Consider the following 14276-nt stretch of genomic DNA (forward strand, 5'->3'; position numbering starts at 1 on the left):
ACCTTACAATTTAGTTATGAGACTGTGTCCCTGTCATGTCCAGCTGTACAGTCACAATATTCATTTCATGTTATGTCCCTTACTAGTTGCTGGGGGACACACTGTGTGTACTCTTTTCGTGCAGACTGTGAGACATTGCAAAGTGTTTTACTAAACATTCCATGCACCATGCTGTTGAGTGGGAATTGTTTCTCCTCTGGAATTCTGGGGAACTTTGGGGAATTCCATCAATGCAATTTAAGAACTGTTTCCATTACACAACATCCCTAACCTGCAAATACTTTTTAGGAACCAGCATTTTATGACATTTTTTCCCTCACTAGAGAACTTCAAGCCCATAAGCTTGCAGAATTTTCTGGCAAGGACATGGCTTTGTACATAGGCTGGTTTCAATCTGATGTGGATAAGCTAAAGGAGGGAAGGTATTTGTGTGTCAGAAATCACAGCAGAGGGTGTACAGGAAGAAAGTGATTGCAGCAGAAGTACCTTCCTCTCCCCAGAGCAAGATTTCTAAGCTCCTCATAGCACTGAATGTTTAAGACTCTAGAGGTGATGTTTCTGCTGCTTCCAGAGACACCCTGCCCTTCTCTCTCTGTACACAAAGTATTGCAGTGACTTGCCACCTTTTCATAGCATCATAAGGAATTATCCATTTCATTCATGTAAAGGTTTTGCACAGTGCCAGTGCAGCAGCAGAGGAAAATGTTATAAAAGGGTTGATTCTTATCTCTCTCAAGCAAAGGCAAACTGTTTTGCATGGGCAGTAGCAAGCAGAAATTAAATGCAAAGAAAAGCTATCATTCCTCAGAACTGACCAAACTTCTGTAGTCCAAGATCAAGCCAGACACAATCCTACTCTGAAATAAGGGAAAGCCTGAGAAAACAAGTTCCTGGCCAAGCTGGCAGCTTGTGGCTTGGACAGATTCACTCTGATATGGGTCAAGAACTGGCTGGATGGCAGAGCACAGAGAGTGGTGGTGAATGGTGCCGCATCCAGTTGGCAGCTGTCACTAGTGGTGTGCTCCAAGGATCAGTGCTGGGCCCAGTCCTGTTCAATATCTTTATTGATCATCTGGATGAGGGGACTGAGTCCAGCATCAGTAAGTTTGCAGATGACACCAAGCTAGGAGCAGGTGTGGATCTGTTGGAAGGTAGGAGAGCCCTGCAGAGGGACCTGGACAGGCTGGATGGGTGGGCAGAGGCCAATGGGATGAGATTTAACAAGGCCAAGTGCAGGGTTCTGCACTTCGGCCACAATAACCGCAAGCAGCGCTATAGGCTGGGGACAGAGTGGCTGGAGAGCAGCCAGGAAGAAAGGGACCTGGGGGTAGTTGAAGATGAGCCAGCCGGCTACAAGAGCCAATGGCATCCTGGCCTGCATCAGGAACAGTGTGGCCAGTAGGACAAGGGAGGTTATTCTGCCCCTGGACTCAGCACTGGTCAGGCCACACCTTGGGTACTGCCTTGTTCTATTGCTGGTTGCCTGGTAGAAGAGACCAACTCCACCTGGCTACAACCTCCCTTCAGGTAGTTGTAGACATCAAAGGAGTCACCCCTGAGCCTCCTCTTCTCCAGGCTAAACACCTACAGCTCTCTCAGCCTCACAGGGATGTGTTTCAGGCCTCTCACCTGCTTCACTGCCCTTCTCTAGACACATTCCAACATCTCAACATCTCTCTTGAATTGAGGAGCCCAAAACTGGACACAGTACTCAAGGTGTGGCCTGGCTAGTGAATACAGTTAGTGAGAGCAATTGAGAGAATAACCGAGAGGAAGCTTCCATGTCTCACTTTTCCTCCTCCAAGCCTCTGCATACACAGCACTTTTTTGGTAGGGGCAGAGTTTCAGAGGCCATTTTGTTCCAGCCCTTTGAACCTAAATGTTCTACATCCTCTGAAATGTTCTGTTCTTCGTTACAGATAGTTTCCAACCTGTTCCTGTCAGCACATTTGACTTTAGGAGTCTGCTTTCTGAGTCTCAGTAAATATGACCTATCTGAACTTTAAGATGAGGCTATGTTTAATCTCAAGTTCTCCAGCCTACCCTAAACTTTTATCAGGGCACGAAGTGCAAAAAACAGCAGCTAGTTTCTGTAAATGCCTGGAACTGGTCCAAGCATTTTGGCAAAATTTGGAGGATTTTAATACAAAGGGCACATTTTTTTTTTTTCCCTCTCTGCTTTTGATTTTTCTGCTCCTGCATTCATCTGTAATTTGTGGGATCACAGCTAAACTGTGTTATGCCACTGGCATTTTTGCGTGGTGTAATCACTCCTGATTACTGTCTCTGCCCTTTGCTGGCTGGCTTCTGTCTGCAATGCTGCTCTCCTGAGAGATCACAACTTAAAAAAAATAAAGATGAAAAAAACAAAAGTCCTTTGGTTCTTTTTTTATGTTAATATCAGCAATGTATTTTAATTTAATCCCTGAATGGTTCAATAAAACACATTGTGATGGTTTGGGTGTTACTCACCCTCCCACACTTAAGAAAATCACCCAGCCTGGACTCAGAGGCTCTGGAAAATTGAATGAAGCTTTATATTGACAGCTTAGCACAAGATACAAGCAGATATTTACAAAATATAAAGAAATATACTAGTTAAAAAGTAATACAGAGACACAACAGCCCTGCCAGAAACCTGAGTCCACAGGAGGGGCTTCCAACCACCCTTCCACTTTCTCCCCACCCCTCTACCTTACCCAAGACTTTGCCTTATGCTCAAGGTAGTTTGGAGAGTCAGCCAGGGGGGTTAGGAAGCAGATGGATTAGTCAGGCAGGTAAGAGAAAGAAGTGCAGCCAAAAAAAGCCCAGAGAGAGGCTCCCTTATCTGTGTTTGTGTTGTTGTTCTTATACATCTCAGCAATCCTATGAGTGAAGTAGCTATCACCATTCTGTTCTTTTCAAGGCCTGTAATCTAGTTCTTCTCACCAAAATATCCCAGCTAGGCTCAAACTAGCACACACATCTCCCATGGAAAGTGAAGCCACATGAATGCTGAGATAAATTAATATGCCTCCTTGACACCTTTTTCTCCAGTTTCTTCCAAAGCAACCAAAACTTGCTCTTGTCAGCAAGTCTTAAGAAGCATTGGTTACTGGCAGGGCAAAAAAGCCTGCATCCTAGTAAGACCTGTGCTTCACCACAAAGGGAAATAAAGACATGATTCATATGAAAACTGTACTCTTTCTGTGTTGTACTTCATGAACCTTCTTTGAGCTCCTAGTATGTCCTGGCACATAAGCCTTTGTCCTGGAGTCCTGTATGCCGCTAAATTCCTCTCCATCTGTGGCTTCAATGGAAGAGGAAAAGCCGCCTGGTTCCCCACCCCCCACCCCAGCTTGCCCTGCAGGCCTGAAGGGGGAGAGCAAAAGGTCCTTCCGGCCCGAGGAGTGCCCAGTGCAGTGCCCATGCTGGAATCGGGCTGTAATTGGCTGTGCCCTTCGCACCTAGGTGTGGTAACTCTGCTCTTTGTCTAGAGAGGGTATAAATACTGGGGGCTTCCCTCCTTTGGGGTGCCCGCCTTGGAGTTCATTCCTGCCTAAGCGTTCGTACCTGCCTGAGACTTCTCTTCTCACCTGGCCTGGATAGAGAAAGAGCTCCAAGGGACTGCTACAGGCTGGATGGGTGGGCAGAGGCCAGTGGGATGACATTTAACAAGGCCAAGTGCAGGGTGCTGCACTTTGGCCACAACAACCCCAAGCAGCGCTATAGGCTGGGGACTGAGTGGCTGGAGAGCAGCCAGGAGGAAAGGGACCTGGGGGTACTGATAGATAGTAGGCTGAAGATGAGGCAGCAGTGTGCCCAGGTGGCCAAGAGAGCCAATGGCATCCTGGCCTGCATCAGGAACAGTGTGGGCAGTAGGACAAGGGAGGTTATTCTTCCCCTGTACTCAGCAGTGGTCAGACCACACCTTGACTCCTGTGTCCAGTTCTGGGCCTCTCAATTCAAGAAGGATGTTGAGGTGCTGGAACATGTCCAGAGAAGGGCAACGAAGCTGGTGAGGGGCCTGGAGCACAAATCCTATGAGAAGAGGTTGAGGGAGCTGGGCCTGTTTAGCCTGGAGAAGAGGAGGCTCAGGGGTGATCTTATTACTGTCTACAACTACCCGAAGGGGCATTGTAGCCAGTTGGGGGGTGGCCTCTTCTCCCAGGTAACCAGCAATAGAACAAGGGGACACAGTCTCAAGTTGTGCCAGGGTAGGTCTAGGCTGGATGTTAGGAGGAAGTTGTTGGCAGAGAGAGTGATTGGCATTGGAATGGGCTGCCCAGGGAGGTGGTGGAGTCACCGTCCCTGGGGGTCTTCAAGAAAAGCCTGGATGAGGCACTTAGTGCCATGGTCTAGTTGGATAGGGCTGGGTGCTTGGTTGGACTGGATGATCTTGGAGTTCTCTTCCAACCTGGTTGATTCTATGATTCTATGATTCTACAGCCATTAAGGTCCTTTGTGCAGAGCTGAGTACCTCTAATGACCCTCCTGCATCTTCTGAAAGAGAGTGAGAGCACAGGCCCAGGACGAAATCAGCCTGACCGTGAGTTATTCTGGCTCAGCTTTATTAGTAAGAAAAATGTTATAATTTAATAGCCAAAAGCCTTTTCCAACTTCTAACTTCCAAAATAGTCAGATTATCGATGGCATCCTGTAGATCTTCTCAAAGCAACTGAATCTGTTAATTAAACTAAATTAATTTCTGTATATAGTTTGGGGGAGGGCTTTGGGGAAAATAAAATAACTATTTTTGTATAAAAATTCCTGACTCGGCTACATTAATTCCCTGCCTCCACAACAGCCTTTCACAGAATCACAGAAACATCCAGGTTGGAAAAGACCCTCAGGATCACCGAGTCCAACCTGTAACCCTGCTCCACAAGATTCACCTTAAGCCATATCCCTAAGCACCACATCCCACTGACTTTTAAACACATCCAGGGTGGGTGATTCAACCACCTCCTTGGGCAGCTCATTCCAGTTCCTGTTTCTGGGTCTTCTCAGGATGCCCACTTCAGGGGTCAATAAAATACTGTCTTGGATATCATTAAACTGCAGGTGGATTTTGATCATTACTACAGCACATCTGGACAAAACATGGAGTATGAAGTGAGCTAAGGGGTCTTTTTAAATATACTTTTAAATTAACATATTCTGATCATTCAACCTGGTGATATTAACTCCAGACACATACTTGTCAGGTCAGTGTCAGATAGTGACAGGACTAGGGGGAATGGAGCAAAGCTGGAGGGGGGGAGATTCAGGCTGGACGTGAGGAGGAAGTTGTTGAGCATGAGAGTAGTAAGACCCTGGAATGGGTTGCCCAAGGAGGTGGTTGAGGCCCCATGGCTGGAGGTGTTTAAGGCCAGGCTGGATGAGGCTCTGGGCAGCCTGCTCTAGGGTAGGGTGTCCCTGCCCATGGTAGATGATCCTTGTGATCCCTTCCAACCCTGACTGATTCTGTGATTCTACTTGCTAGCTTCTCCCTGAGGATAGCTATGTCTTCAGTCCAGTAAAGCATTAGCTGATGCGTATGTGAGACAGGACTATGATTAATGATGAGAGAGGATTCACTGACAACTTACTGTCAGCAGTTTACAGACACTGGCTATACTTACAGTCACTGGTAACTCAATAGTAGAGAAAGAGGGAGCCAAACATGCTGGAGTTCACTATCACATACTTCACTCAGCAGCTTTCTGCAAGGGATTCATATCACTCCTCCTTTCTTATCTTCATTGTAGTGTTTCATGTGGGGCATGAAGCAGATGACAAAATTGTATTTTAGGAGCATTTGTTTCCAGGCATTGGGGTGGAATAAACAAAAACAAAGAAAAAAAAATCCACAAACCAAAAATATGTAAGAAACTGAAGTAAACAAACATGCAAACTTTAGACTAATTTCTTGTAAGTCAGAACTATTACAGCAGTTCTCCTCTATATGCATTTTGGGGGGTGGAGGGGCAAGTTGACATCTTGTGAGCTTACTTCAAGATGTTATTTTTTCCTAAAATGAGTCATCTATATTCTTTAAAATTAGATCCCAAACATTTCTGGCCTCCTCAGATTCATGTAAATTGTTATATCTTGCATCAGTACTTAGCTCTGTTATCTGTACAGGAAAGCAATATGAATAATTGTTACAGGTTTAATCACCATAGAGTTGGAGAATTCTCCAGGGACTAGCCAGCCCAGGAAGTGGACCCAAGGAAGTGTAATATGGTTATTCAATCCCATAATTCTACCATCTCTTTATAAGCTGGCAGCAAGGCCAACTTACCCTCCTCTTCTCTCCCTCCTGCCTCTGGCAGGAGACACTTACCTGGTACCATGTAGGGATTAGGCTGGTTTATGGCCTGCAGAGGCACTGGTGGAAGCGAGAGGAAGAGCATTGGGGGTTGTAGTATAGTCGACTTGGGGGAGGGTTTAAGGGGATTTTCATGTATTCTATATATGTATTAGGTATTAAGGATTTGTATGTTCTATATTTGTCTGTATCTTTTTTGAAATCTAGTTCTGTATTTTTGTTCAAGTCAGTGTTTTACCTCACTCTTACAAGGGAGCGAAATTGTATTTGGTCCTCTGTTTAAAACCACAACAGAGTCTTCTAAAAGAATTTTATCCGAATCAACCCCATGAAATCTGGATATACAGCTGGTCTCTTTTGTATGCTGGTACCTACTAGGACACAAAACCTCTAGGGTTATGCAGGAGAAGTCAGTAGGATTTACGAAGGGGAAATCATACTTGACTAATCCAATAGCATTCTATTCTACCAAATGGGTAGAGGCAGGGATACCATGTGGGTGTAGCATGCCCTGATCTTCTCAAGGCTTTTGACACTGTCTCCCATAATCATAGAATAGAATCATAGAATCAACCAGGTTGGAACAGACCTTCAACATCATCGAGTCCAACCTACCATTCAACCCTGGCCAATCAACTAGACCACAGCACTGAGTGCTTCATCCAGGCTTTGCTTGATCATCTCCAGGGGCAGTGCCTCCACCACCTCCCTGGGCAGCCCATTCCAATGCCAATCACTCTCTCTGCCAACAACTTCCTCCTAACCTCCAGCCTAGACCTCCCCCAGCACAACTTGAGACTGCGTCCCCTTCTTCTGTTGCTGGTTGCCTGGCAGAAGAGATCAAGGCCACCTGGCCACAATGTCCCTCCAGGTAGTTGTAGACAGCAATGAGCTCTGCCCTGAGCCTCCTCTTCTGCAGGCTGCACACCCCCAGCTCCCTCAGCCTCTCCTCACAGGGCTGTGCTGGCTGGGCTTGTTGAGAGGGCTTTAAACTAGAATGGAAGGAGGAGGGGGTTAAACATGACAGCACCAGAGATAAATCAAAGGGAATTGAGGATGGTAGGCTAGAGCTAGGAGTAAAAGCAGCAGCCCAGCTGAAGTGCAGTACACTAATGCACGCAGTATGGGTAACAAACAAGAGGAGCTGGAAGCTCTGGTGCTGGAGGAAAACTATGATATTGTTGCCATCACTGAAACGTGGTGGGATGGCTCACATGATTGGTGTGCTGTAATCAATGGCTACAGACTCTTCAGGAGAGACAGGCAAGGGAGAAAGGGCGGGGGAGTGGCTCTGTATATTAGGGATGCTCTGGATGTCATGGGGGCAGAAATCAAAGATGATCAAGTGGAGTCATTATGGGTGAGACTTAAGGCGAAGGCCAACAAGGCTGATATCCTGGTTGGAGTCTGTTACAGACCACCCAACCAGGAAGAAGATCTGAGGAGCCCAGAGGGAGACAGGGAGCGGCAGGCAGGTGCTAAGTGCTCGCAGGAAGGTGAGTCAGAGGGTGGTGCCTGGCGAGCGGTAGATTCAAACGAGGAGCTCACTGCTGTCTCTGCTGAGTGCAGCGCGGCATGCGCCGCTGAAATAAAAAGCCACCACACCTAACAACTCGCATCAGACCTTCAGGATAGCAGACATGGTTTGAACTAGGTCCAAGCTGTATAATAGTTGTAAAACTGTGGGCACCCAAACAGAGCCCACCTGTAGGAATGGAGGTGTGCAGACATCTGGATGTGAGGAGTGCTGGAGCCTGGCACTCGAAGTCGAGGGAGACACAGACATTGGCTGCGTTAGGTGTGAGCAGATTGATTGTCTGCTTAACCTGGTGGCTGAACTCAAGGGAGAGGTGGAACGACTGAAGGCTGAAAGGGAATGTAAAAGAGAGCAACATGCTCTACAGTCCCCCTTGCCAGAGGGAGACGAACAGAGCAACCAAGGAGAATGGATGCAGGTGCCTGCCAGAAGAGACAAGGGAAAACCCTTCCAGCCATCCTCACATCCCCAGCTGCCCTTACATAACAGATATAGGGCACTAGAGGTTGAGGATGAGGTGATCCTGGAGCAGGCAGAAGCATCACCGGCTGGGAGGGCAACTGAAACAAATCATTTACCCCCTCACATCAGGACAAGTACCCAGAAGAAAAAGAGGAGGGTGATTGTTATTGGTGACTCCCTTCTGCAGGGAACAGAGGGCCCCATATGCCGGCCAGACCCCTTCCACAGGGAGCTCTGCTGCCTCCCTGGAGCCCGGGTCAGGGATGTTACCAGGAGGCTGCCTACTGTAGTGCAGCCCTCTGATTACTATCCCTTATTAGTTATACAGGCAGGGAATGATGAGATTAATAACAGAGGGCTAAAAGCTATCAAAAGGGACTTTAAGACACTGGGAAAAGCAGTTGAGGGAGCAGGGGCACAGGTAATCTTTTCATCTATACCCTTAGTTACAGGCTGGAATACAGAGAAGAATAAGAAAGCGTATTTGATGAACAAGTGGCTCAGAGGTTGGTGCATCCAACATAACTTTGGATTCTTAGATCTTGGGGAACTTCATCTTGCCACAGGTCTGCAATCAGCAGATGGGATACAACTATCACAGAAGGGGAGAAGGACCCTGGCACATCAATATCTTTATTGATGACCTGGACGAGGGCATTGAGTCCAGCATCAGTAAGTTGGCAGATGACACCAAGCTAGGAGCAGGTGTTGATCTGTTGGAAGGTAGGAGAGCCCTGCAGAGGGACCTGGACAGGCTGGATGGGTGGGCAGAGGCCAATGGGATGAGATTGAACAAGGCCAAGTGCAGGGTTCTGCACCTTGGCCACAACAACCCCAAGCAGTGCTATAGGCTGGGGACTGAGTGGCTGGAGAGCAGCCAGGAGGAAAGGGACCTGGGGGTACTGATAGATAGTAGCTGAAGATGAGGCAGCAGTGTGCCCAGGTGGCCAAGAGAGCCAATGGCATCGTGGCCTGTATCAGAAACAGTGTGGCCAGTAGGACAAGGGAGGTTATTCTTCCCCTGTACTCAGCACTGGTCAGGCCACACCTTGAGTCCTGTGTCCAGTTCTGGGCCCCTCAATTCAAGAAAGATGTTGAGGTGCTGAAACATGTCCAGAGAAGGGCAACGAAGCTGGTGAGGGGCCTGGAGCACAAATCCTATGAGAAGAGGTTGAGGGAGCTGGGCCTGTTTAGCCTGGAGAAGAGGAGGCTCAGGGGTGATCTTATTACTGTCTACAACTACTTGAAGGGACATTGTAGCCAGGTGGGGGGTGGCCTCTTCTCCCAGGCAACCAGCAACAGAACAAGGGGACACAGTCTCAAGTTGTGCCGGGGTAGGTATAGGCTGGATGTTAGGAAGAAGTTCTTCACAGAGAGAGTGATTTCCCATTGGAATGGGCTGCCCAGGGAGGTGGTGGAGGCACCGTCCCTGGGGGTCTTGAAGAAAAGCCTGGATGAGGCACTTAGTGCCATGGTCTGGTTGACTGGATAGGGCTGGGTGATAGGTTGGACTGGATGATCTTGGAGGCGTCTTCCAACCTGGTTGATTCTATGATTCTATGATTCTATGATTATATGATAAGGTGGCTGGACTTGCTGAGAGGGCTTTAAACTAGAATGGAAGGGGGAGGGGGTTAAACATGATAAATCACAGGGAATTGAGGATGGTAGGCTAGAGCTAGGGGTAAAAGCAGCAGCCCAGCTGAAGTGCATGTACACTAATGCACGCAGTATGGGTAACAAACAAGAGGAGCTGGAAGCTCTGGTGCTGGAGGAAAACTATGATATTGTTGCCATCACTGAAACGTGGTGGGATGGCTCACATGATTGGTGTGCTGTAATCAATGGCTACAGACTCTTCAGGAGAGACAGGCAAGGGAGAAAGGGCGGGGGAGTGGCTCTGTATATTAGGGATGCTCTGGATGTCATGGAGGTAGAAATCAAAGATGATCAAGTGGAGTCATTATGGGTGAGACTGAAGGTGAAGGCCAACAAGGCTGATATCCTGGTTGGAGTCTGTTACAGACCACCCAACCAGGAAGAAGAAGTTGATTTATTACTCTTTAAGCAACTGGAGGCTGCCTCAAGATCACCTGCCCTTGTTCTGGTGGGCGACTTTAACCTACCAGACATCTGCTGGGACTTCAACACTGCAGAGAAGAAGCAGTCTAGAAGGTTTCTGCAATGTGTGGAAGACAACTTCCTATCCCAGCTGTTACGTGAGCCTACCAGGGGGGCAGCCCTGCTTAATCTGCTGCTCACAAATAGAGAGGGGCTGGTAGGGGATGTGGTGGTTGGAGGCTGCCTGGGGTCCAGTGACCATGAAATTATAGAGTGTTCAATACATGGAGAAACCAGGAGGGGCATTAACAGAACCTCCACACTGGGCTGCCGAAGGGCAGACTTCAGCCTATTTAAGGAACTAATTCAGAAAGTCCCTTGGGAAATAGCCCTTAGAAACAAAGGGTCCAGGAAGGTTGGAGCTGCTTCAAGAAAGAACTCCTGAAGGCACAGGAGCAGGCAGTGCCACTGAGCCGGAAGATGAGCCGAGGAGGGAGGCAGCCAGGCTGGATGGGCAGGGAGCTGCTGAAGGAATTAAAGATTAAAAAGAGAGTGTATCACCTTTGGAGAAGAGGGGAGGTGTCCCAGGAGAAGTTCAAGGAGGTTGCTAGGTCTTGTAGAGGAAAAATTAGAGAGGCAAAAGCCCACTTGGAGCTCAGGCTGGCCACGGCTGCCAAGGAAAATAAAAAGGGTTTCTTTAAATATATGAATGGCAAGAGAAGGGCCAAGGACAACCTCCAGTCCTTGTTAGATAGAGAGGGGAACATAGTGACAAAGGATGAGGAAAAGGCAGAGGTGCTTAACACCTTCTTTGCCTCAATCTTCACTAGTGGGACAGGTTGTCTCCAGGACAGCTGGACTCCTGAAGTGGTGGATGGAGTCAGGGACCAGTACAGTCCCCCTCTGATCCATGAGGGAGCAGTAAGGGATCTGCTGCGTCATTTGGATCCTCACAAGTCCATGGGACCGGATGGGATCCACCCTAGGGTGCTGAGAGAGCTGGCAGCTGAGCTGGCCAAGCCACTCTCCATCATTTATCAGCAGTCCTGGCTCACTGGAGAGGCCCCTGAAGACTGGAAGCTGGCCAATGTGATTCCCATACACAAGAAGGGTCATAAGGAGGAGCCAGAAAACTACAGAGCTGTGAGCCTGACCTCAGTGCCAGGCAAGGTCATGGAACAGGTCATCTTGGGTGCCATCACAAAGCACCTACAGGATAGCCAAGGGATCAGGCCCAGCCAGCATGGGTTTAGGAAGGGCAGGTCCTGCCTCACCAACCTGATCTCCTTTTATGATCAGGTTCCTGCCTGGTGAATGTGGGGAAGGCTGTGGATGTAGTCTACCTGGACTTCAGCAAAGCCTTTGACACTGTCTGCCACAAGAAGCTCCTAGCCAAGCTGGCAGCTCATGGTTTGGACAGATTCACTCTGTGCTGGATCAAGAACTGGCTGGATGGCAGAGCCCAGAGAGTGGTGGTGATTGGTGCCACATCCAGTTGGCAGCTGTCACTAGTGGTGTTCCCCAAGGATCAGTGCTGGGCCCAGTCCTGTTCAATATCTTTATTGATGATCTGGATGAGGGGACTGAGTCCAGCATCAGTAAGTTTGCAGATGACACCAAGCTAGGAGCAGGTGTTGATCTGTTGGAAGGTAGGAGAGCCCTGCAGAGGGACCTGGACAGGCTGGATGGGTGGGCAGAGGCCAATGGGATGAGATTTAACAAGGCCAAGTGCAGGGTTCTACACTTTGGCCACAACAACCCCAAGCAGCACTATAGGCTGGGGACTGAGTGTCTGGAGAGCAGCCAGGAGGAAAGTGACCTGGGGGTACTGGTAGACAGTAGGCTGATGATGAGCCAGCAGTGTGCCCATGTGGCCAAGAGAGCCAATGGCATCGTGGCCTGCATCAGGAACAGTGTGGGCAGTAGGACAAGGGAGGTTATTCTTCCCCTGTACTCAGCACTGGTCAGACCACACCTTGAGTCCTGTGTCCAGTTCTGGGCTCCTCAATTCAAGAAAGATGTTGAGGTGCTGGAGCATGGAGTGACAGGACTAGGGAGAATGGAGCAAAGATGGAAGTGGGGAGATTGAGACTGGACATGAGGAGGAAGTTTTTCAGCATGAGAGTGGTGAGAGCCTGGAATTGATTGCCCAAGGAGGTGGTTGAGGCCCTGTCCCTGGAGGTGTTTAAAGACAGGCTGGATGAGGCTCTGGCCAGCCTGATCTAGGGTAAGGTGTTCCTCCATGACAGGGTGTCCCTGCCCATGACTGGGTGCTTGAAACTAGATGATCCTTGTGGTCCCTTCCAACCTTGACTGATTCTATGATTCTATGCTTCTATAGATTGACTTCACAATCACTTTGCTAGACCCATGACAGATTAAATTAGCAGTTATGTAAATGAGAATCCTCTTCTTTGTAGTAGTGGTCCTAAAAGCCAGTGACACTGTGGAGTTTCTAATCTGTCGCAAACTTCAATTTTTTTTTTTATGTGCATTAATAAAATAGATTTTTTTTTCCAGGCTATGAATCACCTCTACTGAAATACGAAGAATTAGAAAATAATCCTGTGAAAAGATCCTTTGAGGTTCTTTCATTTCTCTCCTTTTTCCAGGGTAAGACCATCTCCTTCCTCAAAACAAAGCATTTCTCATTCCTATGAGAACAGCCAGCTCTTAAAAGCCTCCAAAGGTGAAGATTCCACCACTTTGGACTCTGTAGCCATGATGGAGCTGCAATGTTTTTCTCAGAAAAAAAACCCCCAAACCTTTCCTTTAAATGTAAGCTTCATCATTACAGCTGCAATTTGAAGTTCATTATTACCACCTTTGTGGTCTTCCGTTCTCTGGGTTTGGAACAGTAGTGGTTTTCTCAACAGCATGCATAGGGAAATCTTCATTTTCCCTTCTTCCCCTTCTTTCACAGAAATGCAAAGAATTGTGAGTAGTTGATGTCATTTTTGTTTTGTTTTGTCTTGTGATGGTTTGTGTGTTACCTTCCCCCCCACCCCCTGCCCCCATACACTTAAGAAAATCACCCAGACTAAACTCAGCCAATCTGGAAATTGGAGAATGAAGCTTTATTTTTACAGCTTAGCACAACATACAAGCAGGTACTTACAATATATACAGAATTATACAGAAATGTACTAGTTAAAAAGGTAATACAGAAACACAGCAGCCCTCCCAGAAACCAGTGTCCAGGAGGGGCTCCCAACCACCCTTCCACCTTCCTCCCACCCCTCTACCTCACTCCAGACTTTGCCTCACAGTCAAGGTGAGTTCAGAGGGTCAGCCGGGGGAGTTAGGCAGCAGACAGATTACTCAGGCAGCAAGTTAGGTTAGAGAGAGACGTTCATGCAGCCCCAGAGCTGTCATGGAGGGCCCATAGGCCCAAATAGGCTTATACATGCCTTGCCTGGGTATGTTTTTCTGCCCAAACCAGAGGTAAACACATTAAATGGACAAGAGGGGCACAATAGACCTGGTGCCACATAGTCTGGCCTGCCCAGGGCCCAAGTTGTATAATGCAGTTGTGTCAGTGGTTGTGTAAGCCCACGCACCCAGCTTATGGCCCACCAAGTGCAAGGCCCAAGCTCTTCCCATGTTTGGGGGAACCAGACCTGTGGACCCTTCCTAATTTGGTGTGTTTTGGCTGACTGCCAGAAGCCTATCAGATGATATCATGGCCAAAGGACCATCAATCTCAGCCCACATCTGATAAATAGGGCAATCCAGGTGAACAAGATGCTCTCACCTCTCCCTCTGCTCACCTCTCTCTCTGCTCACCTCTCCCTGCCTGCCTGCTGCCTGGGGACACTACCTTTGTCTGCTTTACGTGAGCCTTTGTTCCAGGACACTCCGCATCGATCCAGCGGATGATCTGACCACGCGTTCCTGTTCGGCTGCCGCTCCAGCCCAGCGTGC

This window comes from Pogoniulus pusillus, chromosome Z, assembly GCF_015220805.1.
Source record: "Pogoniulus pusillus isolate bPogPus1 chromosome Z, bPogPus1.pri, whole genome shotgun sequence".
Classification (NCBI taxonomy): domain Eukaryota; kingdom Metazoa; phylum Chordata; class Aves; order Piciformes; family Lybiidae; genus Pogoniulus; species Pogoniulus pusillus.